The sequence below is a fragment of the Callithrix jacchus genome, chromosome 8, assembly GCF_049354715.1.
Source record: "Callithrix jacchus isolate 240 chromosome 8, calJac240_pri, whole genome shotgun sequence".
NCBI classification, from domain to species: Eukaryota; Metazoa; Chordata; class Mammalia; order Primates; family Cebidae; genus Callithrix; species Callithrix jacchus.
Genome location: NC_133509.1, coordinates 9354124 through 9374370, shown reverse-complemented (window position 1 = coordinate 9374370; position 20247 = coordinate 9354124). Strand labels below are relative to the sequence as shown.

At 42.0% G+C, this 20247-nt stretch overlaps 1 protein-coding gene across 30 annotated transcripts in view; it reads right to left on the bottom strand.

The window, feature by feature from the left end:
* The window catches only part of TLN2 (talin 2), a 482025-nt gene that overhangs the window by 259381 nt on the left and 202397 nt on the right, over positions 1–20247 (bottom strand). For all 30 annotated transcript variants that reach the window (XM_035261780.3, XM_078333299.1, XM_078333307.1 and 27 more), the window contains one exon: positions 10628–10703. The gene's annotated coding sequence lies outside the window, so the exon portion shown is untranslated. The remainder of the gene's footprint in view (positions 1–10627; positions 10704–20247) is intronic.

Genomic DNA, 20247 nt, shown 5'->3' with positions numbered 1-20247 from the left:
AATGGCGGGCGTCTGCCTCGGATTTAAATTTTCCAAATAGATCTGTGCCACTAAATCGTTTGTATCTAAATTTCACCAGATTCGTAAAGCTATGAAGATTACTCATCTTTGTATAATGGAGTAAAAACTGTCACATACAGATTACAAATCCATTTGCTCAGCATTCTATTCTGTCCTTACAACCAATTGATACAAAAAAACTTCAAGTCGGGCCGGGCGCAGTGGCTCACGCCTATAATCCCAGCATTTTGGGAGGCCGAGGTGGGTAGATCACGAGGTCAAGAGATCGAGACCATCCTGGTCAACATGGTGAAACCCCATCTCTACTAAAAATACAAAAATTAGCTGGGCATGGTGGCGTGTGCCTGTAACCCCAGCTACTCGGGAGACTGAGGCAGGAGAATTGCCTATACCCAGGAGGTAGGGGTTGCAGTGAGCTGAGATCGCGCCATTGCACTCCAGTCTGGGTCGCAAGAGCGAAAACGCCGTCTCAAAAAATAAATAAATAACTTCAAGTCAGAGTGAGATCACTGTTAGCTGATGAAGGGGTACCCTGGACTGCTTATCACGATCAAGTTTAAATGTGAGAGACATCACCCCTGGTCACTACGGCAACCGGTTAAATACTGACTCTCCTCTACCCCCTAACCCTTTACCTCACTAAGGCCAAATGTCTGCTCCTTAAGTAACTGAGGCACAGCTCAAAAGATGTTTCCTTTTATCCGATACCTGTTCAGGGGCATAAATGTAAACAGGCCAAGATGTTTAAAGAAGCATATTTGCATGTGGTAATGCCACCACCCTGGCCTGACACAGAGGTAACGAGGAGGAACTCATCCACAGCTACCTGCTCATCACTGTGCTACTCCAGGGGAAAGCAGAGAACAACTGATTGGTGACAGGTCTGTGGAGAGACTCATGATTCCACGATCAACGCTTCATCTAGTCCTGTATAGTGAGAAGGAGTGGGAAGGACAGCAACACTGTGTAAGAGTCCCATCTCCCAGGGCACCTGCCGTCCATCTGGTCACTACCATAGGAGGTAACTCACAAATACCACTATACTAAAGGACTTATTCAGACCACCATTCTGAATTTACTTTTAACACTTCTGTTTCCTCTCCATTCCTGAGAGAAATGAAATTTTCCTGAGAGATTGGAGAGAAAACAGAAGTGTTCAAAGTAAAACTTGATTATCTTTCTAACCTTACTTCCAAAATAACCTCAAAAATATACAAGGCATTAAAAGAAGCAGATATACTTGACACCCACACACTTACACTTCAGGCTATGAGAAAACAGAATATAGTAATGGTCATCGATAAAATGCCTTTTTCCATTTACCAGCAGGGTTGGTAAGAGGCCCAACTTTCTTGCATCAAATTTTCCAAGGGAACATTAAGCAGAGAAGGATGTTCCATGTCCACACACAGAAGAATTCTTTAGAATGAGCTCCTGGCCGCAGGGCACACCCACAACAAGGATGAGGCTGGGAGCCAGGCGGAGCTGACTCTGCTAGAGCAGCAGAGATTTTCTGGGATAAACACAGAGATCTCTTGAGGAATGTGTGCAAGACACGAAAGAGACAGGGAAGTCTTTCCCGACCTATAAAGCGCAGCTGGCCACCAAGCCCTCAGCCCACCCCAGGATCCAAGCAGCACTTCCCACCAAAGGAACAGTCTCAGAAGTCATCCACCCAGGGTCTACCTTCTTTGTGTGTGAAATGTCAGTGACAACATCTGTTCTACAAGGCTGGTGTGTGAATTTCAAGACACACCAGGCTTCAAGTATGTAGGTGCCTAATGCACCACCAGGTCCTCAATACATGATGACAAATTTTATAGATCAGGCCACTGCTCCATCCAAGACACCACAGCCCGGGATGATTCTCCAATACAGGTTGACTATTTCTAATCTGAAAACCTGAAATCTGAAATGTTCCGAAGTCTGAAACGTTCTGAGTGCTACCAAGATACCACAAGCGAAAAATTCCACAACTGACCTTATGTGACATGTCACAGTCAACATACAGTCAAAACTTGGTTTCATACACAAAATAATTTTAAATAACGTATAAAATTACCTTCAGGCTATGTGTATCAGGTATATGTAAAACATAAATAAACTTCATGTATAGATGTGGCATCCCAAAGACATCTCATTATGTTTATGTAAATATTCCAAAATCTGAAAAAAAAAACTGAAGTGAAGCACCTCTGGATCCAAGCAGTTTGGATACAGAATTCTCAAGCAGCAGTAATCATGAGCTTCCCTCGACTACTGGCACTGGCTGAGCCCTGTGCAGCACGCCTAGAGATCAACCTGTCCTGACCAAGGAGGCCGGGCTGTGAGAGCAAGACCTCCAGAAACAAAGTGGGCTCCTGAGAGATGAGATGGGGTGACTGAAACCCTAGAAAAACTGGAGGCTAGCTTCAAGGCAGCCGCTGCGGTACAAAAGGAGAATCCAGGCTGGGTACGGTGGCTCACACCTGTAATCCCAGCACTTGTGGGCAGACCACCTGAGGTCAGGAGTTTGAGACCAGCCTGGCCAACACGGTGAAACCCCATCTCTACTAAAAATATAGGAAACTAGCCAACTGTGGTGGCATGCGCCTATAGTCCCAGCTACTTGGAGGCTGAGGCAGGAGAATCACTCCAACCTGGGGGGCAGAAGTTGCAGTGAGCTGAGAGAGATCACATCACTACACTCCATCCTGGGCGACAAAGTGAGACTGTCTCAAATAACAAAGGGTGGGGGAAATTCATTTAAATATACTCTACTGAGGGGCAAAAAAGGTGAGGACTGCAGGCTAAGAGAGTTAGAATCCCACTCCACAGCTATGTTCCAAAGGAAACAGCATCTACTTAATCGTAATAGAAAAAATACTGCTGATTGGTTTTTAACGTTCAGAATCTAGAGATAAAATCACGGAAGGCTTTACTGAGTGAGATTAAAGAACAGAAGATAGGTATTACAAACCCTGACAATATAAAATTAATGGTACAGCTGCCTGGAATTGAGGGGTTGGACTGGGAGCATATTGTTAGTAGACAAGAAATAGTGTGTCTAGGAGACAGAGAAAGAATCAGGCTGCCTGTGTCATCTGAGGGTGCAGAGAGGAACAGCAGAATGAAAGTGAGAATCAGCTGTAGGAAGGCAGGGAGATGGGGGCGGTCAGAGTGAACTAACAGCGTGGTGTGCCATCCCAACAAGCCCCCACGAAACAGCCTTTAAGACTGATGAAGTGAGAAACCGAGCTGCAAGCACTGTATTTACACATGCGGAAGTCACTGTAAAAGAAGTAAAAATATCTATAGGAAGAAAAGCAGTTGCTCTAGGAAACAAATACGTGAAGGCAGGCAAGATGCTGTTGCTTTTCATTGTAAGCTTTTCTATGATGTTTCCTACTTTTAGCCACTTGCATGCAATACTTTGACTTAAAATTCATAAGTATTATTTTTTTTTGAGACAGCGTCTTGCTCTGTTACCCAGGCTGATGGAGCGCAGTGGTGCAATCTCAGCTCACTGCAACCTCTATCTCCTGGGTTCAAGACATTTTCGTGCCTCACCGTCCAGAGTAGCTGGGACTGCAGGTGAACCCCCACCACGCCTGGCTACTTTTTATATTTTTAGTAGCGATGGGGTTTCACCACGTTGGCCAGGCTAGTCTCGAATTCCTGATCTTAGGTGATCCACCTGCCTTGGCCTCCCAAAGTGCTGAGATTATAAAAGTGAGCCACCACGTCCAGCCTTATAATTAAAAAATTTTTAATACATTAACAAATAAAAATTATAGAACATGCTAAAACATGTTATCTTAAAATGTATCATATATGACTAAATCAAGCTAGTTAACATATGTACCACCTCGCATATTTTTTTGCGACGAGAATACTTAAAACATACTCTTAGCAATTTTCAAGACTACATGATGAACTAGAATCACCATGCTGTACAACAGATCTCTTGAACTTTTCTTTCTATCTAACCGAAATTGAGTGTCCTTTGACCAACATCTCCCCAGCACCTGGTAACCACTTCTCTCTACTTCTTTTTTTTCTTTTTTTTGAGACACAGTATTGCTCTTGTTACCCAGGCTGCACTGCAGTGGCACAATCTTGGTTCACTGAAACCTCCGCCTCCCGGGTTCAAGCCTCTTGCCTCAGTATTACAAGTAGCTGGGATTACAGGCACCCACCACCACACCCGGCTAATTTTTATACTTTTAGTAGAGACAAGTTTCACCATGTTGGCCAGGCTGCTCTCGAACTCTTGACCTCCGGTAATCTGCTCACCTTGGCCTCCCAAAGTGCTGGGATTATAGGTGTGAACCACCAGGCCCAACCCTCTCTACTCTTCAGAGTTCAACTTTTTTCGATTCCACATGTAAGTAAGAAGGCGGGTATTTGTCTATGCCTACCTTCTTTTACTTAACGTAATGCTCTCTAGGTTCATCCATGTTGTTACAAATGACAAAATTTCCTTTCTGGCTGAACAGTATTTCATTGTGTATATATATTCCATTTTCTTTATTCATCCAGGGATGAACAATTATGTTGATTCCATGCCCTTGGCTACTGTGAACAGTGCTGCAGTGAACATGGGAGTGTTCATCTCTTCAACATGTAGGATTGCCGGCTCAAATGGAAGTTCTATTTTTAATTTTTTGAGGAGTCTCTTATCTGTTTTCCATAATGCCCATCCTAACTTACATTCTTTCCAGTTATGTGCAAGCATTTCCTTTTCTCCACATCCTCACCAACATTTGTTACCCTTTATCTTCTTTTCTTCCTTTTTGAGATGGAGTCTGCTCAGTCAGCCAGCTTGGAGTGCAGTGGTGCGATCTTGGCTCACTGCAACCTCTAACTCCCAGGTTCAAGCAATTCTCCTGCCTCACCCTCCCAAATAGGTGGGATTATAGGTGCCCACCACCACGCTTGGCTAATTTTTTTATTTTTTAGTAGAGACAGGGTGAACATGGGGAACATGTGACCAGGCTGGTCTCAAACTCCTGACCTCAAGTGATCTACCCACCTCAGCCTCCCAAAGTGCTGGGATTATAGGTGTCAGCCACCACACCCAGCCCATCTTTCAACGTTTTCATAATAATCATTGTAACAAGTGTGAGGCATTATCTCATTATGTAATTTTCATTTCCCCGATGATTAGTGATACTATTTTTTCATATGCCTGTTGGCCATTTGTGTATCTTCTCTTTTTTTTTTTTTTTATTATTTTTAAGAAGGAGTATCGCTCTGTTGCCCAGGCTGGACTGCAGTGGCGTGATCTCAGCTCACTGCAAAGTCTGCCTCTTGGGTTCAAGCGATTCTCCTGCCTCAGCCTCCTGAGTAACTGGGATTACAGGCACACGCCACCATGCCCAGTTAATTTTTCTATTTTTAGTAAAGACAGGATTTTACCATGTTTGCCAGGATGGTCTCGATCTCTTGACCTTGTCATCTGCCTGCCTCGAACTCCCAAACTGCTGGGACCACAGGCATGAGCCACCTCACCCAGCCTGGATATCTTATTTTGAGAAATGTCTATGTCATTTTTTTATTCGAGTTATTTGTCTTCTTACTATTGAGTTGTTTGAGTTCCTCATATATTTTGCGTAAGTAACCCCTTATCGGACGTATGGTTTACAGGTATTTTCTCCCATTCTGCAGGCTGCCTCCTCACTCTTGGTTGTTTCCTAGCATCCCATTTGTCTATTTCTGTTTTCACTGCCTGCGCTTTTGTGTTTATATCCAAAAGAAATCCTTGCCCAGACCAATGTCACAACGCTTTTCTCTCATGTTTTCTTTTAACAGTTTTACTGTTTCAGGTCTTTCACTGAAAGTCTTTCAGGCATTGTGAGTTGATTTTTGTCTATGATGTGGGATACGGTCTAATTTCCTTTTGCTGCATGTGGATATCCAGTTGTCCCGACACTATTTATTGAACAGATTGCCCTTTCCCCATTGTGTGTTCTTGGCATCTCTGTCAAAAATCGATTGAGGTGAGCATGGTGGCTACATTGTAATCCCAGCACTTTGAGAGGCTGAGGTGGGGTAATCACTTGAGCCTAGGAGTTTGAGACCAGCCTGGGCAACACAGGGAGACCTTGTCTCTATATAATACTAAAAATTAGCTAGGCATGGTAGCACATGCCTGTAGTACTAGCTACTCAGAAGGCTAAAGTGAAAGGATCACTTGTACCTAGGAAGTCAAGGCTACAGTGAGTCATGATCTTACCATGGCATTCCAGCCTGGGTGTCAGAGACAGATCCTATCTCAAAAACAAAACAAAACAAACAAATAACAAAAATAAAAATCAATTGACCATAACCATGTGGATTTATTTCTGGGCACTCTATTCTGTTCAATTGGTCTGTGTGTGTGTGTTTTTATACCAATACCCATACTGTTTCTATTATTATCACTTTGTGGCGTATTTTGAGGTCAAGTAGTATGACTCCTCCAGCTTTGTTCTTTTGGCTCTAAATTGCTTTGGCTATTTGGGGTCTTTTGTGGTTCCATACAGATGTTTCTTATTTTCAGCCATTTGCATACAGTATTTTGACTTAAATTTTTTAAAATAAAAGATCCCCCATAAGACCATTGTTTAGATCACAGCAGCAGGATTTTCCTTAACATTTATGACTTTATAGTGGTGAGTTGACAATACTGCAGCTGGCCTTACATGTGTTTATTTTAATCTTAGGAAAGTCAAGTATATAGTCTATAAGTAAAACACTAGTTATTTTATGGATTTGGAAAGCTGTCCAATTCTGATTTGTTGTAAACAGAACAGAATGACCTTGGTGACCATTTTAGATCTTCACAGTATAGAATTTCACAGCTAAAAAAGAAAAGTGATTGTTTTTTGAAAGGTTCAAATTGTACAGAAAACTACTTAATTGCAGATAAATGTATTCTAGAGTCGCCGAATCCATGAAATCCAATCAATTCTTGGACAGAAAAGGCTCAAATCTTGAGTTCTCCAGGAGGGCTTCTTAATGTGGAAAGAAATTAACTGATGAACACAATTAGCCAAAGAAAGCAAGGAAACAGCACATCCTATTACACCACAGATTAGTAAGTTTAATCATGAAAAACAGCCTGGAAACTGTTAGTTGTTCTGAAACATGTATTAAGCACAAACGGCAGAGTGATGAGCCCAGCCTAGGTCCAGGACTCTTGATTGACAATGCCAAGGAGGACTCTCCGTCCCTTGGGGAGCCTGCAGGTTGGAGAGCAAGTGATGCCTGCAGTCATCAAGAAGCAAAGACTCAGCTAATGGAGGGTAGCAGGAAGACCAAAGTGTGTAACAGGTTACATTTTTAACGAAGTAAAGGAAGCATAGAACAACTCTTCGCTGACGTCATAGCCCTTAAATGACTGGTACAGAATGACAAAGAACTGCGAAGATCCTCCTCTAATTTTCACAGATTCAACAACCCTCCCTAAACAGCAGTGGGAACTAAAAATTCCCTGAGAGCCAAAAACAGTATTTTTCATTGTAAGTGGATTTTAAAATATTTTTCTTACAAGCCTGCAGGGACCAGAGAGATAAGGTCAGAATACTGCGTTTGTTCTCAAATCCAGAATATATCACAAGTCATTATGTAAAATGCTAAACAAATCGTTTATCATTCCCCCACACCATCTATCCATCTCTCTCATCTCACACGCACATACATCCATGCATGCATGTAACTCTTTAGAGCATCATGTTTATTCTGGCAAAGTGCAGCTGTCTCAAATTCTCAATTCCTCATCCCTACAAGATCTCATTCACAATGTCTTAGCCGTATGAAAGGCTCAAGAACATGATTGATCGGTTACATTGTTCATTGATTAACTTTTATTCAGACTTGGACTGGTCCAGATCACTTAAAGCAATTCTCCTTCCTCTGGTTTATGTCAAAATAAAAGCTCCTGCCAGCATTTACTCATGACTTTATACACTTTCAGACATGTCAGGATTTCAGGTAATCTCTCATATTCCTATACCTTTAAGACAAATGCTTCTGTTGTTGTTCAATATAGCTTTTTCCTAAAAAGGAAGAGAATAAGTATTCCCAGGTAGAGGAGACCCATGTGATGGATACCAATTAGGCAGTAAACCAAGAGTTGACAGTACAGAAAACAGCTAGGTAAGTCTGTCAAATTTCATTGAGGTTTCCCAGAATATTAGAATGTTAAAATGAGTGAAAGCCAGAAATCACTAAGGGAGAATTCCAAAGGGCTGAACCACCATACTCCAATCAACGCAGAGGACATGTAACTTCTCAGGACTTTTAGAAGCAACTAGAATTCTACAGACTCCTTGGAATAGGTTTTGCTGCTCTTCCCCATGTTACTTTACTGTGCTAAATAATTCAGCCCATTATTCCTTCTGTCTTCCTCCCACCTCCTCATCACACACATGCCCACATCCCAAGGAGAAGTAAAGAGAAAGCACGGTTTTCCATTTCCTACAGGTGATGGCTTCAGAATCCACCTGGAACACTCCTTTCAGATTTGAAACCTTGGGAAAGGCACCAATCTGTTGTGTTTCCTGTTCACTGTGCCCCAGGTCCTTCAGCCAGATCAGACCACTGAGCATCCTCTGGGGGTCCTCAAAGGACAATATCCACCCCCGGATTCCCAGATGGCCCTCTGGGCAGGCAAGCTCTTCTTCACCCTGAGCACACCTGATCACACTGCCGTTAGCTCGGAACTCTGAACTGTGCCCTCAACCTCCACACCAAGCATGGAGCTCCTCATACCCGGGGTTTTCATTGGTCTCGATGGAGTCTGCATTCCACCCACCTCATCCCTGGCTCTCAGCATCCCACATCCCAGGAAGATAATTATCTGTCAGATCACACCTGGCCAGAGACTGCCCCACAATGGTAGGAATGGAGGAGTCTGTCCACTTCCATGAGGCTACTTAAAACTCTGTCAAGCTTTGTCTTTACCTTGACCATGGTGTGACTCAAAGCTTAACTGGATGTTCCCATAAATGGGCCATTTTTCCTGAAGGTTCCCATCAGAATCGTCTCTTCCCTTCTGCGGCAGAAGAGCCCTCAGCAGTCACGTGCCCCAATATTTCCCAAACACCAGTTCTCAGACCAGTTTTGCTTAGTCTATGTCTGTCAGTCACTGGACTACAGAGAAATGAGGAAGAAATAAACAGCATTTTCATAATGCTAAATATGTATAGTCTAAGGACAAATTCAGGAATAGTCCTTTTAGTATTATTTCCTCTTTGACAAAATCGTAGATGGTAGTGATTTTGTGAAAATAAATCTTTGTTCAGAATTTCACACACAAAATACAAAGAACAATATGTAAATATAGCCAACCCGCATTCACCTACCCACCTTTAATCATCTATTTTCTTTATATATAGCCAAAAAAATTAGAAATAGGTCCTGAAATATTTTTCTCCCATTCTACAAAATTTAAAGGTATAGCAATGACTGGATTAGGCCAATCTACACAATTTACAACTGAAGAGAAGGAGACAATGATTAGCCTGTCCCAAGTTCTGCAGCTGCTCAGAAGCAGAACTGATACATCTGGGTGTGCGATGATACAGCTATTGGGTAAGAGCATCAACTAAGACCAGCAGAAGAGCCCTGTGTCCCTGTGCAGGACACTGCACACACTACTTAGGATCATACAACTGCACCCCCAGGACAACCAAAGGAGGAAAACAATAATCTACAACCAAACTGACTTTATCTCATGCTTGAACAACTGTCTTGCAACCATGGAGGGCTCCAGGAACCACCACTGAGTTTCAGTTCAAAGACCACTGAAAATATCAATGACAGACTGTATAAAGAAAATGCGGTACTTACACCATGGAATACTATGCAGCCATGAAAAGAACAAGATCATGTCCTTTGCAGGAACATGGATAGAGCCGGAGGTTATTATCCTTAGCAAACTAATATAGGAACAAAAAACCAAATACCATATGTTACAGGAACAGAAAACTAAATACCACATGTTCTCACTCGTAAGTGTTAGCTAAATGACAAGAATACAAAGAAACGAAGGGGAAGAAAGGACAACAACACACAGTGGGGCCCATCGGGTTGGAGCGTGGCAAGAGGGAGAGGATCAGGAAAAATCACTAATGGGTAATAGACTTCATACCTGAGTGATGAAATAATCTGTACAACGAACTCCCGTGACACAAGCTTACCTATGAAACAAACCTGCACCTGTACCCCAAACTTGAAATAAAAGTTAAAAAAAAAAAAAAAGACCAATGGAATTTTCTACATTAATTCCTTACCCAACACTAACCCCTCACACCACCCTAAGAAAGGTTTATGAAGCAAACCAGTGTGAATGAATGAGAATTCACACTATAAGGTCCAATATGATTAAAAAAAAAAAAAAAAAACAGCTACTCAGCCCCTCCTCTGGGCCCCTAGCATCACCTCACCAAACTACCAGGAGGAAAAATCAGACCACAATGGGAGCATCAGGACCGGGCACCCTACACACCTGCCTCGAAGAACCACAGTGAAGATCAAATGAGACAGCGTAACAGACAGCAGGTTAACACTTAATAAAGTTATACCAATGCAGGGGTTTGGCCAACTGGTAAGAACAAAGTATCTTTGTTAAAGGACCTACCTTAAATTCTCAGTTTCTATTAAGAGTGAATTTCCCTGAAGATATCCCGAAGCATGTGAGAAGCCTCCTGCAGCACCTAAAATAATAACAACAGTCATCAGAATCAAGTAATGTTTTTGAAAAAGAATCGCAATCTATACATTTGGTCATTTCCCCCACACTAAGCATGAAAGGAAGTAACTCAGGAAACAATGAATTTCCGCCACAACACATGGGCTGGGAATTTTCTTTATCCACAGGGAATTCAGGTCCCAAGACACTTACTTTGAAGACCAAAATTATGTTACTGCTGGCACAGAGACAAAACATATTTTCTTCTTCCTTGTGATAGGAATGCTTTAATGGCTTTGGATTTAAACAAAAACCAAATACAGGCATCCACCTCCCTCAATGTTGGAAACAAAAATCTCAGGCGCTGCACTCTGCTTCTTTTTAAAATGAGTTTGCATGAAGTGCTCTTGCCTTCTTCTTTTCCTACTTAGTTCCTCTAATATGTCTGTGACGTGGTCCCTTCTTGATTTTGCTCTTCTCATGTGGCTCCTGGTTCTCCAAGGCCCTGGAAACTTACTCCCTGGAAACCCATTTGAAGCAGAGAGGCACTATAATCAATTGTAGAAATCAACAAAATCGCCTAGCCACAGTTAACGAGCGGGCGCCCGCGTGAGAACATGCACACGTACGCTCGAAACACAATAAACATCCAGATACAGAACTAAGGATTCATATAAAACAGACCCAAGTACGTGCAATCAAATCTGGGCGGGTGTGACAGACTAGTTAACAAACGGTGTTGGTTAGCTGCTTCAAGAGAAGAAAACTCTAGATCTCTCTCTCCCTACTTATGGAAGAATAAACTCAAAATAAAGCAAATGAGTACTAGAAGAATATGTACAGGGATAGTTTTATAATACGGGGATAGGAAAGGCCTTTTTAAGAATGACACCAAAATATGCAACTATAAAGGACTGAGACACGTAGCTAGCGACAATTTTTTTTTTCAACCTAAAATTTCTGAATGGCAAAAATAGAACAGAAATTAAAAAAACAGTGAGGCCGGGCGTGGTGGTGCGTGCTTGTAGTCCCAGCTACTCAGGAGGCTGAGGCAGGAGAATCGCTTGAACCCGGGAGGCGGAGGTTGTGGTGAGCTGAGATTGTGCCACTGCACTCCAGCCTGGGTGACAAGAGCAAAACTCCATCTCCCAAAAAAAAAAAAAAAAAAAAAAAAAAAAACCAAAGACAAAAAATAAGAAGCTAGAGAAAATGTTTACACATGAGACATAGAAAAGGCTTCTAACCTTACTTTACAAAACGTCCTTGCTATACTTTGGATGTTTGTCACTTTCAAACCCCATGCTGAAATTTGTTCCCAATTTTGGAGGTGGGGCCTCATGGGAGATATTTAGGTCCCACAGGAAGATCTCTCAGGAATAGATTAACGCCCTCCCTCGAGGGTGAGTTCTTACTGTTAGTTCCTAAGAAAGCTGGTTAATGAAAAGAGCCTGGCACTTCCCTCTCCTCTCCTAAACCTCCTCTCTCACCGTGTGATCTGCCCATACTGGCTCCACTTCCAACATGAGTGGAAGCAGCCAGAGGGCCTAGCAGATGCAGATGCCAGCTCCACGCTATGCATACGGTCTGCAGAACCTTGAGCCAAATAAAGCTCTTTTATGAGGGTTCCCTTTTCTCCACATCCTCGCCAGTGTTTGTTATTGCCTGTCTTTTGAGTAAAAGCCATTTTAACTGGGGTGAGATGATATCTCATTGTAGTTTGGATTTGCATTTCTCTGATGATTAATGATGTTGAGCACCTTTTCATATACCTGTTTGCTATTTGTGTGTCTTCTTTTAAGAAACGTCTATTCAGGTCTTTTGCCCATTTTTTAATCAGAGTATTACTTTTTTTCCCCTATTAATTTGTTTGAGTCCCTTACTACAACCATTATGAAGAACAGTTTGGAGGATCCTCAAAAAAAACTAAAAATAGAGCTTCCATATAATACAACAATCCTACTTTATATCCATCTATAAAGATCTCTTTATAGATGCACAAATGGATCTCTTCATGGGGTGGGGGGAATAAATGTCGCTAAATGCCCGCACACATGAGACATGTTGAATAAACCACATAGACACTAAAGACCACGATGGAGGCTTATATTGATTAATATGAAAAGATATGGTATGTACCCACAAGAAAGTCAGTATACTGCAGAGATGTATGAACTCCCATGTTTACTGCAGCACGATTCACAATAGTTAGGATGTAGAAGCAACCTAAGTGTCCATCAACAGATGCTGGATAAAGAAAATGTGGTACACATATACAGTGGAGTACTATTTAACCATAAAAAAGAATGAGATCCTGTCATTTGCATTAATATAGATGGAACTAGAGGTTACTGTGTTAAATAAAGTAAGGTAGTCACAGAAAGACAAACTTACCATGTTCTCACTTATTTGTGGGATCTAAAAATTAAAACGACTGAACTCATGGAGACAGATAATAATAGAATGATAGTTACCAGAGGGTGGGAAGGGTAGGGGCTGGTGGGAATGGTCAACAGGTACGAAAATAGTTACAATGAATAAAATTGAGTATTTGATAGCACAACACGGTGACTACAGTCGACAATAATTTATTGCACATTTTTAAATAACGACAAAAGTAGAACTGGATTTGTTGCAACACAATCAAAGGTACATGTTCAAGGTGATGAATACCCCATTTTCCCTGACGTGATTATTACACAGTCTTTGTTTGTCGCCTTTACCAATCTGATAGGTAAAAATAAGGTCTCCATTTTCTAAAATGACATATTTTTACTGTAATTTTAGATGCCTGTATCAAATTATCTCATGTACCTCATAAGCATATATAGCTACTATGTACCCACAAAAATGAAAAATAAAACAAATCTCTTTTCTTTATAAATTACCCAATCTCACGTTTGTTTTTTTTCTTTTTTCTTTCTTTTTTTTTTTCTTTTAAAGATGGAGTCTCACTCTCATTGCCCGGGCTGGAGTGCGATGGCATGATCTCAGCTCACTAACCTCTGCCTCCCGAGTTCAAGCAATTCTCCTGCTTCAGCCTCCCATGTAGCTCGGGTTACAGGTACCCATCACCACACCCAGCTAATTTTTGTATTTTTAGTAGAGACAGAGTTTTACCATGTTGGCCGGGCTGATCTAGAACTCCTAACCTCAGGTGATCCGCCCACCTCAGCCTCCCAAAGTTGTGGGATTACAGGTGTGAGCCACCATGCCCGCCTTCCCTTATAGCAACAAAAACAGACTAAGAGAGCCTTAAAAATAAACAAGAAAATCAATACTTCCTTCAAAATGGATAAAAATTGACAAACTTTCCATGTCTTAAAAAACATAACAAGAAATATATGAAAATATATCAACTGTACTAACAATAAAAATATGTAATTTTAGAAAATGGAGACCTTATTTTTACCTATCAGATTGGTAAACATAACAAAGACTGACAATAAATAGCCAATGTTATGGGCCCTTTCACAAAGGGAATGTAAATTGGAAACATTATCCTGTAGCTCCACGGGAGATTATCTCAGGGTGTAAGATGGCATGCCCTTTGATCCAGCAATCCCACTTCCAAGAATTCTCTCAAGGTAGATAATGATGTAAGCAGAGAGATGGATACACACAACATTGTTTATAATTATGAGGAAGGAGGATAAATGCCCCTACAGGCCCACAGATATGAGAGTCACGTTGAATAAACCACATATATAGTGAAAACTATGTTGGAAGTCTATATTTACTGATATGAAAAGATATCCATTATATACTCCTGAGTGAATAACATAGGTAAATGACCACATGCAGTGTGATTCCTTCGTGTGTGAGTGTTCTTGGATGTCCAGAGAGATGTCTAGGACGTTTATCACAATCTGTCTTTCGGTCCTTAAGATACGCTATATCCTTGTTATAAATATCCCCTTTCACTTAAAGCTAGCTAGAGTGAGTGTGCTACTGGGACCAACGAATCCCATGTAACATAGGGCTTCTCTTTCCCTTCCACCATCTTAATCATCCATACTATTTGAAAACAGAATAATGAATCCTGTAGTCATATGAATGAAGATTTACCACACAATTTCAACTAATGTTTATGTACTATAGCTAACATAACTGAAGAAGCTCAAAGCTGCTATGAAAACAGGCAAAATACTATTTCAAGACACAGGTAGATTCATTCCTGACTAACAAGGGAATTGATGAAGAGATTTTCTGAAGAAGAATAAAAATGAAAGAGACATAATTATACAGATGGGCCATTCCCTGTGGTTAAAATACTTCCCATTATAATATGTGTAACCACTTCACAGATTTATTTTTATTGGGTTATATTTATATATGAAATAATTTTTTCTATGGAGATTATAAAATATAGAAATGTATCCCCGTAACGGGCCCATAATGTTCACTTTATCTCCAGCAAACAAATTTATTCTTCTCATTTTGCTTTATTTGTTAAAGTTCAGGAATCCCATGTAATCCCTGTATCTTCATAACATCATAATTATAAATTTGGCTAAAAAGCCGTAATTCCTTATAGATACACAAATCTCTTTACAGGCGTGTTGGATATAAAGTACAAATCTAATTAACCCCCTTCATCTGCTGGCAGCTTCTTCTTCCCCAAGCAATTTCCCCAGAAGTTAGACAAAGGACAAGAACCACTCTCCAATTTCAGAGATGAGCAATCATGAGACTTAGCTTACACTAAGTATCTGTGACTCCAAAGCACAACCCACCCCCGACAACACACAGGCCACCCAATGTGAATTGCTGGCCTCTTTATTCTGACCCCCTTTAGTGCTAAACAAGTCCACATTTGCGACGGAGATGCATAAGGATTTAAGAGATAAAACACTGCATTTAGGGAAAGCAACAGGCTTGGTGTGCCTTAGCCTCTGTGTAACTCAGTTTCCTCCTCTGTAATAATGCCAAGGGCAGTTGTATTAAAGGAGATAATATATCTGATGCAATCAGCAATGCTCAACAGTCACTGAGCTGACTTGAGCTCCAGCTCAGGGGTGCCATGATGGAAACAGCTCATAGGAGAAACTTGTTGTTCATTGACTGATCATAACAAATTCCCTAGAGAACACTGAGACAGAACATGTCTCTACGGAAGCACACTTACCTGTTTAAAATGCCGATTTTGAACATGGATAAGATCCATCCAAGTAAATTCTTTATTATTCTGTAATTCACTGACCCCCCCTCTCTTAAAATTTTAAAAACAGTTATAATAAAAATCAATTAGCAATAGGTATAACTAGAATGCAAACTCCATGAGAACAAGGACTCTACTTGGTACAGAGCTGTATCCCCAGCCCTTGAACAGTGCTGGGTACAAGGATAACTCACAAATATTTGACTACATGAATGTAAGAATGAATAAAGAGGCTGTTCTTTAACACGCTACTACTTCATGTTATGAACTGGCAAAAATATACATTATATGCTTTTATATTTTAAATAGATTTTGAAATGCTCACTATAAAATGATTTCTTATTTTTCTTTTCTCAAGGAAGTTTTGTTTTTCCCCCCCATCTTATTCCCAGCATAGTCTGCCATCTTTTGTACTCCCAACAATACCAACAAAAGGGGGTGGGGAGAGGAGAAAAGGATATTTTTCTTTATGACTTCTGGGCTAGAAGAAACTTTTTGTCTCTAGACCAACTACCATATTCAGTACATTATTACAGCCAACTGTTTTTAGTAGAAGTCTAATTAACTAACATTCAAATGACTAGGAATTTCAATTAGTCAGAGCCACACAGAGGGGTCTCCTCTGGGGGAAGGAGAAACACATTCATCTTTTAGCAAGAGGCAATTGTACAGAAATAAGCTTTTATCACTGATCTCCTGAAAAAAGCAACTGGCCATGGAATATGGGTATCAAGAAATACACTATACTATTAAATTACACTTGATATTCTGAACATAAGATTTAAAATAACCCTGAGATGTTACAGCACTTTCAAATGGACAACTAGAAACTTCAACGTTTCTGCTTAACTCCACTGTAACAAAATCCGGCAATGCATTTTAGAAACATTTGAAATAATTTTTTTTTCTTAAGGGGGCAGGGGAGGAAAGAGCAGAGATAGTGTGTCTAATTCCTCCTTGGTCACTCAGCAAACTACATTAATTAAACCCTTCCCCACCCCCAGTTCCTTATACAAAGCAGTTCATGGCCAGGGTTTTCCTATGGGCAATTCTCAACTTCTGGATGCGCTCTACTCTGATCTACTGTAGCAGCCTTTCCAGGCCCACTTGCTTGCCAGCTTCCCTCCAACAGGGTAAACCAGCTAGCACAGTCACTGGGGTTGGGTCCCCAATCCCTACAAACTCAAGGCTAAGCTCCCGGGCTGCAGATACCCACTTCCTCACCTTCTGCCCAGCCTTCCCTAGGAGTCTGTGCTCTACCACCACTGAGCCAGCGCACCTCATGTCCCCTGCCCTCTGAGCTGTGTTCCCCTAATAGGGCTTTGATGCCCACTCTTCCAGGTCTACAATGGCCTCCCCATACCCCATTCAATCTAGCTGTCCATCAAGTTTCACGTGCCCCAAAGAGACTTCACTGACCCCATCTCCATTTCTGTACTTTAAAAAGTTTGTTGAAATATAATCTATTTACATGTGTCTATTTCCTCATAGACTAAAAGCGCTTACAGGGCAAGAACTACGGCATCACATTTATTTTTTATCCGGAGCTCAGAGCACAATTTCTAATACACATTAAGTGCTCAATAAATGTCTGAAAAACAGTAACTCTAAGAAACTGGGGCAAGCACAGGACTCCTCAAGAAGCTGGGGTACAGCAGCAGGGTCTGGATGGGTCAGGCATATGTGTGTGTGCGCACACACGTGAACTAAAGATATGGCTGCCAGATTCTGTGATCATCCTCCCTGGTACTTCAAGGTTCCAGCTTAAGCCCTCCTTTTCCTCTTGCGGTCCTGGTCACTGGCCCACTATTTACTTTTTTTTTTTCCCCACTCTTGTTGCCCAGGCTGGAGTGCAATGGCACAATCTCCGCTCACTGCAACCTCCATATCCCAGGTTCAAACAATTCTCCTGCCTCAGCCTTTCGAGAAGCTGGTACTACAGGTGCATACTACCACGCCCAGCTAATTTTTGTGTTTTTAGTAGAGATGGTATTTAGTCGTGGTGACCAGGCTGGTCTCGAACTCCTGACCTCAGGTGATCCACCCACCTCAGCCTCCCAAAGTGCTGGGATTACAGGCATGAGGCACCGTGCCCGGCCCACTATTCACTATTTTGCTACAAACCTGGTGTCTGTGAATAAACTTCCCACCTCTATGGTCTGTTGTCGACTAGGAAAATACGTTATTTCATATTTATGCCTTCTTCCCCAGCTCCAAAGCAAACAAAGGCTTTTGGAGGTTTAACAATTGAATAAAACAAAAAGATTTCCCTCTGTACGCTGTTTCCCCATCCCTGAACCCTAAGAGCACGTGTCTATTATTCTCACTCATTCATTCCCACTTGAACCCTTTGGAAGAGCACAAAGCCACACAGGATACCGACAGCAGAACCTGATGCACACCGTGGGTAAGTGTTACTCATCAACTATTTGAGTTTTCCTTTTGGGAAAACAGAATGAGAGGTTCCAGTAAAAAGAGCAAGAAGGTGCATGTATACGATAGAATACTGTTCAGTGCTAAAAAGAAAGGCGCTACTGAGCCATGAAAAGACATGGAGAAAATTAAATCCACATTATTAACTGAAGAAGCCAATCTGAAAAGGCTCAATACTATACAATTCCAACTCTATGACATTCTGCAAAAGGCAACACTAGGGAGACAGTCAAAAGATCAGTGCATGAGCTGGGCACGGTGGCTCACGCCTGTAATCCCAGAATTTTAGGAGGCTGAGGCGGGTGGATCACCTGAGGTCAGGAGTTTGAGACCAGCCTGGCCAACATGGTGAAACCCCGTCTCTACTAAAAAATACAAAAATCGGGCCGGGCGCGGTGGCTCACGCCTGTAATCCCAGCACTTTGGGAGGCCGAGACGGGTGGATCACGAGGTCAAGAGATTGAGACCATCCAGGTCAACATGGTGAAACCCCGTCTCTACTAAAAATACAAAAAATTAGCTGGGCATGGTGGCGCGTGCCTGTAATCCCAGCTACTCGGGAGGCTGAGGCAGGAGAATCACTGGAACCCAGGAGGCAGAGGTTGCGGTGAGCCGAGATTGCGCCATTGCACTCCAGCTGGGTAACAAGAGCGAAACTCCGTCTCAAAAAAAAAAAAAAATACAAAAATTAGCTGGATGTGGTGGTGTGCACCTGTAATACCAGCTACTCAAGAGGCTGAGGTAGGAAGATCACTTGAGCCCCAGAGGTCAAGGTTGCAGTAAGCCAAGATCTCGCCACTGCACTCCAGCCTAGAAAACAGAGCAAGACCCTGTCTTAAAAAAGAAAGAAAGAAAAAAGCAGAAGAAACCCTAAGGTAAACTATGGTCTTTAGGTGATAATCATGTGTCAATACAGGTTCATCAACTCTAACAATGTACCACACTGGCATGGGATATTGGCAATGGGGAAGCTGTGGGTACGGGAGATATAAAGGAGCTCTCGGTGCTTTCCACTCAATGTTGTTGTGAACCCAAAACTGCTCTGAAAAAATAAAGACTGTTAAAAATACATAAAATATTTTTTACAATACAGAGAGAAAGAGGTATGGTGCTGCCGATGCCACCCAGGCCCTGAAGCCAAGGAACTCCCCATGGGGACTTTTACCCCTGCAGGCGAGGGCCTGGAAGACGTGTAGAGTGACAAGTTAGCTTGGCCCTGGGAAGCAGCGATGGAGGATCTGGGATCCTCCTGTCCAGGCAGAGATCCTTTGACTGTCTCCGAGCACTCAAGCTGAACAGGGGCTGCACACACAAGACCCCACGCTGCTAGAACTGACCTTGGGAAGGTGCATCCTCCGTTTCTATTCTCAGTGCCACCCTGACCATTAGTTCAAGGGCTACTCTTCCACGCTTGTAACCTCAGGAACTGCTTCTGCAGTAACACGATCCAACTGAAAGATGTGGAGAGAGAGAATGTGACTTCCTCACCCGATTTTCCTTACCAGTGGAAACTCTGTCATCTGTAATGAAGTATCTCGGGTCTGCAGCTAGGAGGATGAGGAGCATCCTCTTCATGGGACAAGTTCCCATCAATATCTACACTGGCTCCATCCTCCAGCCCACCAAGCCTGGCTGCCGGATGCTGTGAGCCAACACGCCACAGCATAAATGCAACAGGAAGAAACAAAGTGTACTGTGAGTCTTGTCAGCTCCCAGCAACCTAAGTATCACAAACAGGAACATGAGGTCGTTTGAGAGGATTCCGCTAATCAAGACGGAATTAGACACTCAAGTACACATAATGTGGAAATCCGGAATACTCACTTTCCATAAATAAGAACGTGTCGCCACTCGGCCCTGATTAAATTCATCTTTCCAAAGTGATCTTTCTGTGCTGCTCTCTCTCACCATGTTTAGTCCGGTTTTCATAAAATTGCCACCTGATCTATGTCTCCAAAAGCTAAATTCCTCTTCTCTT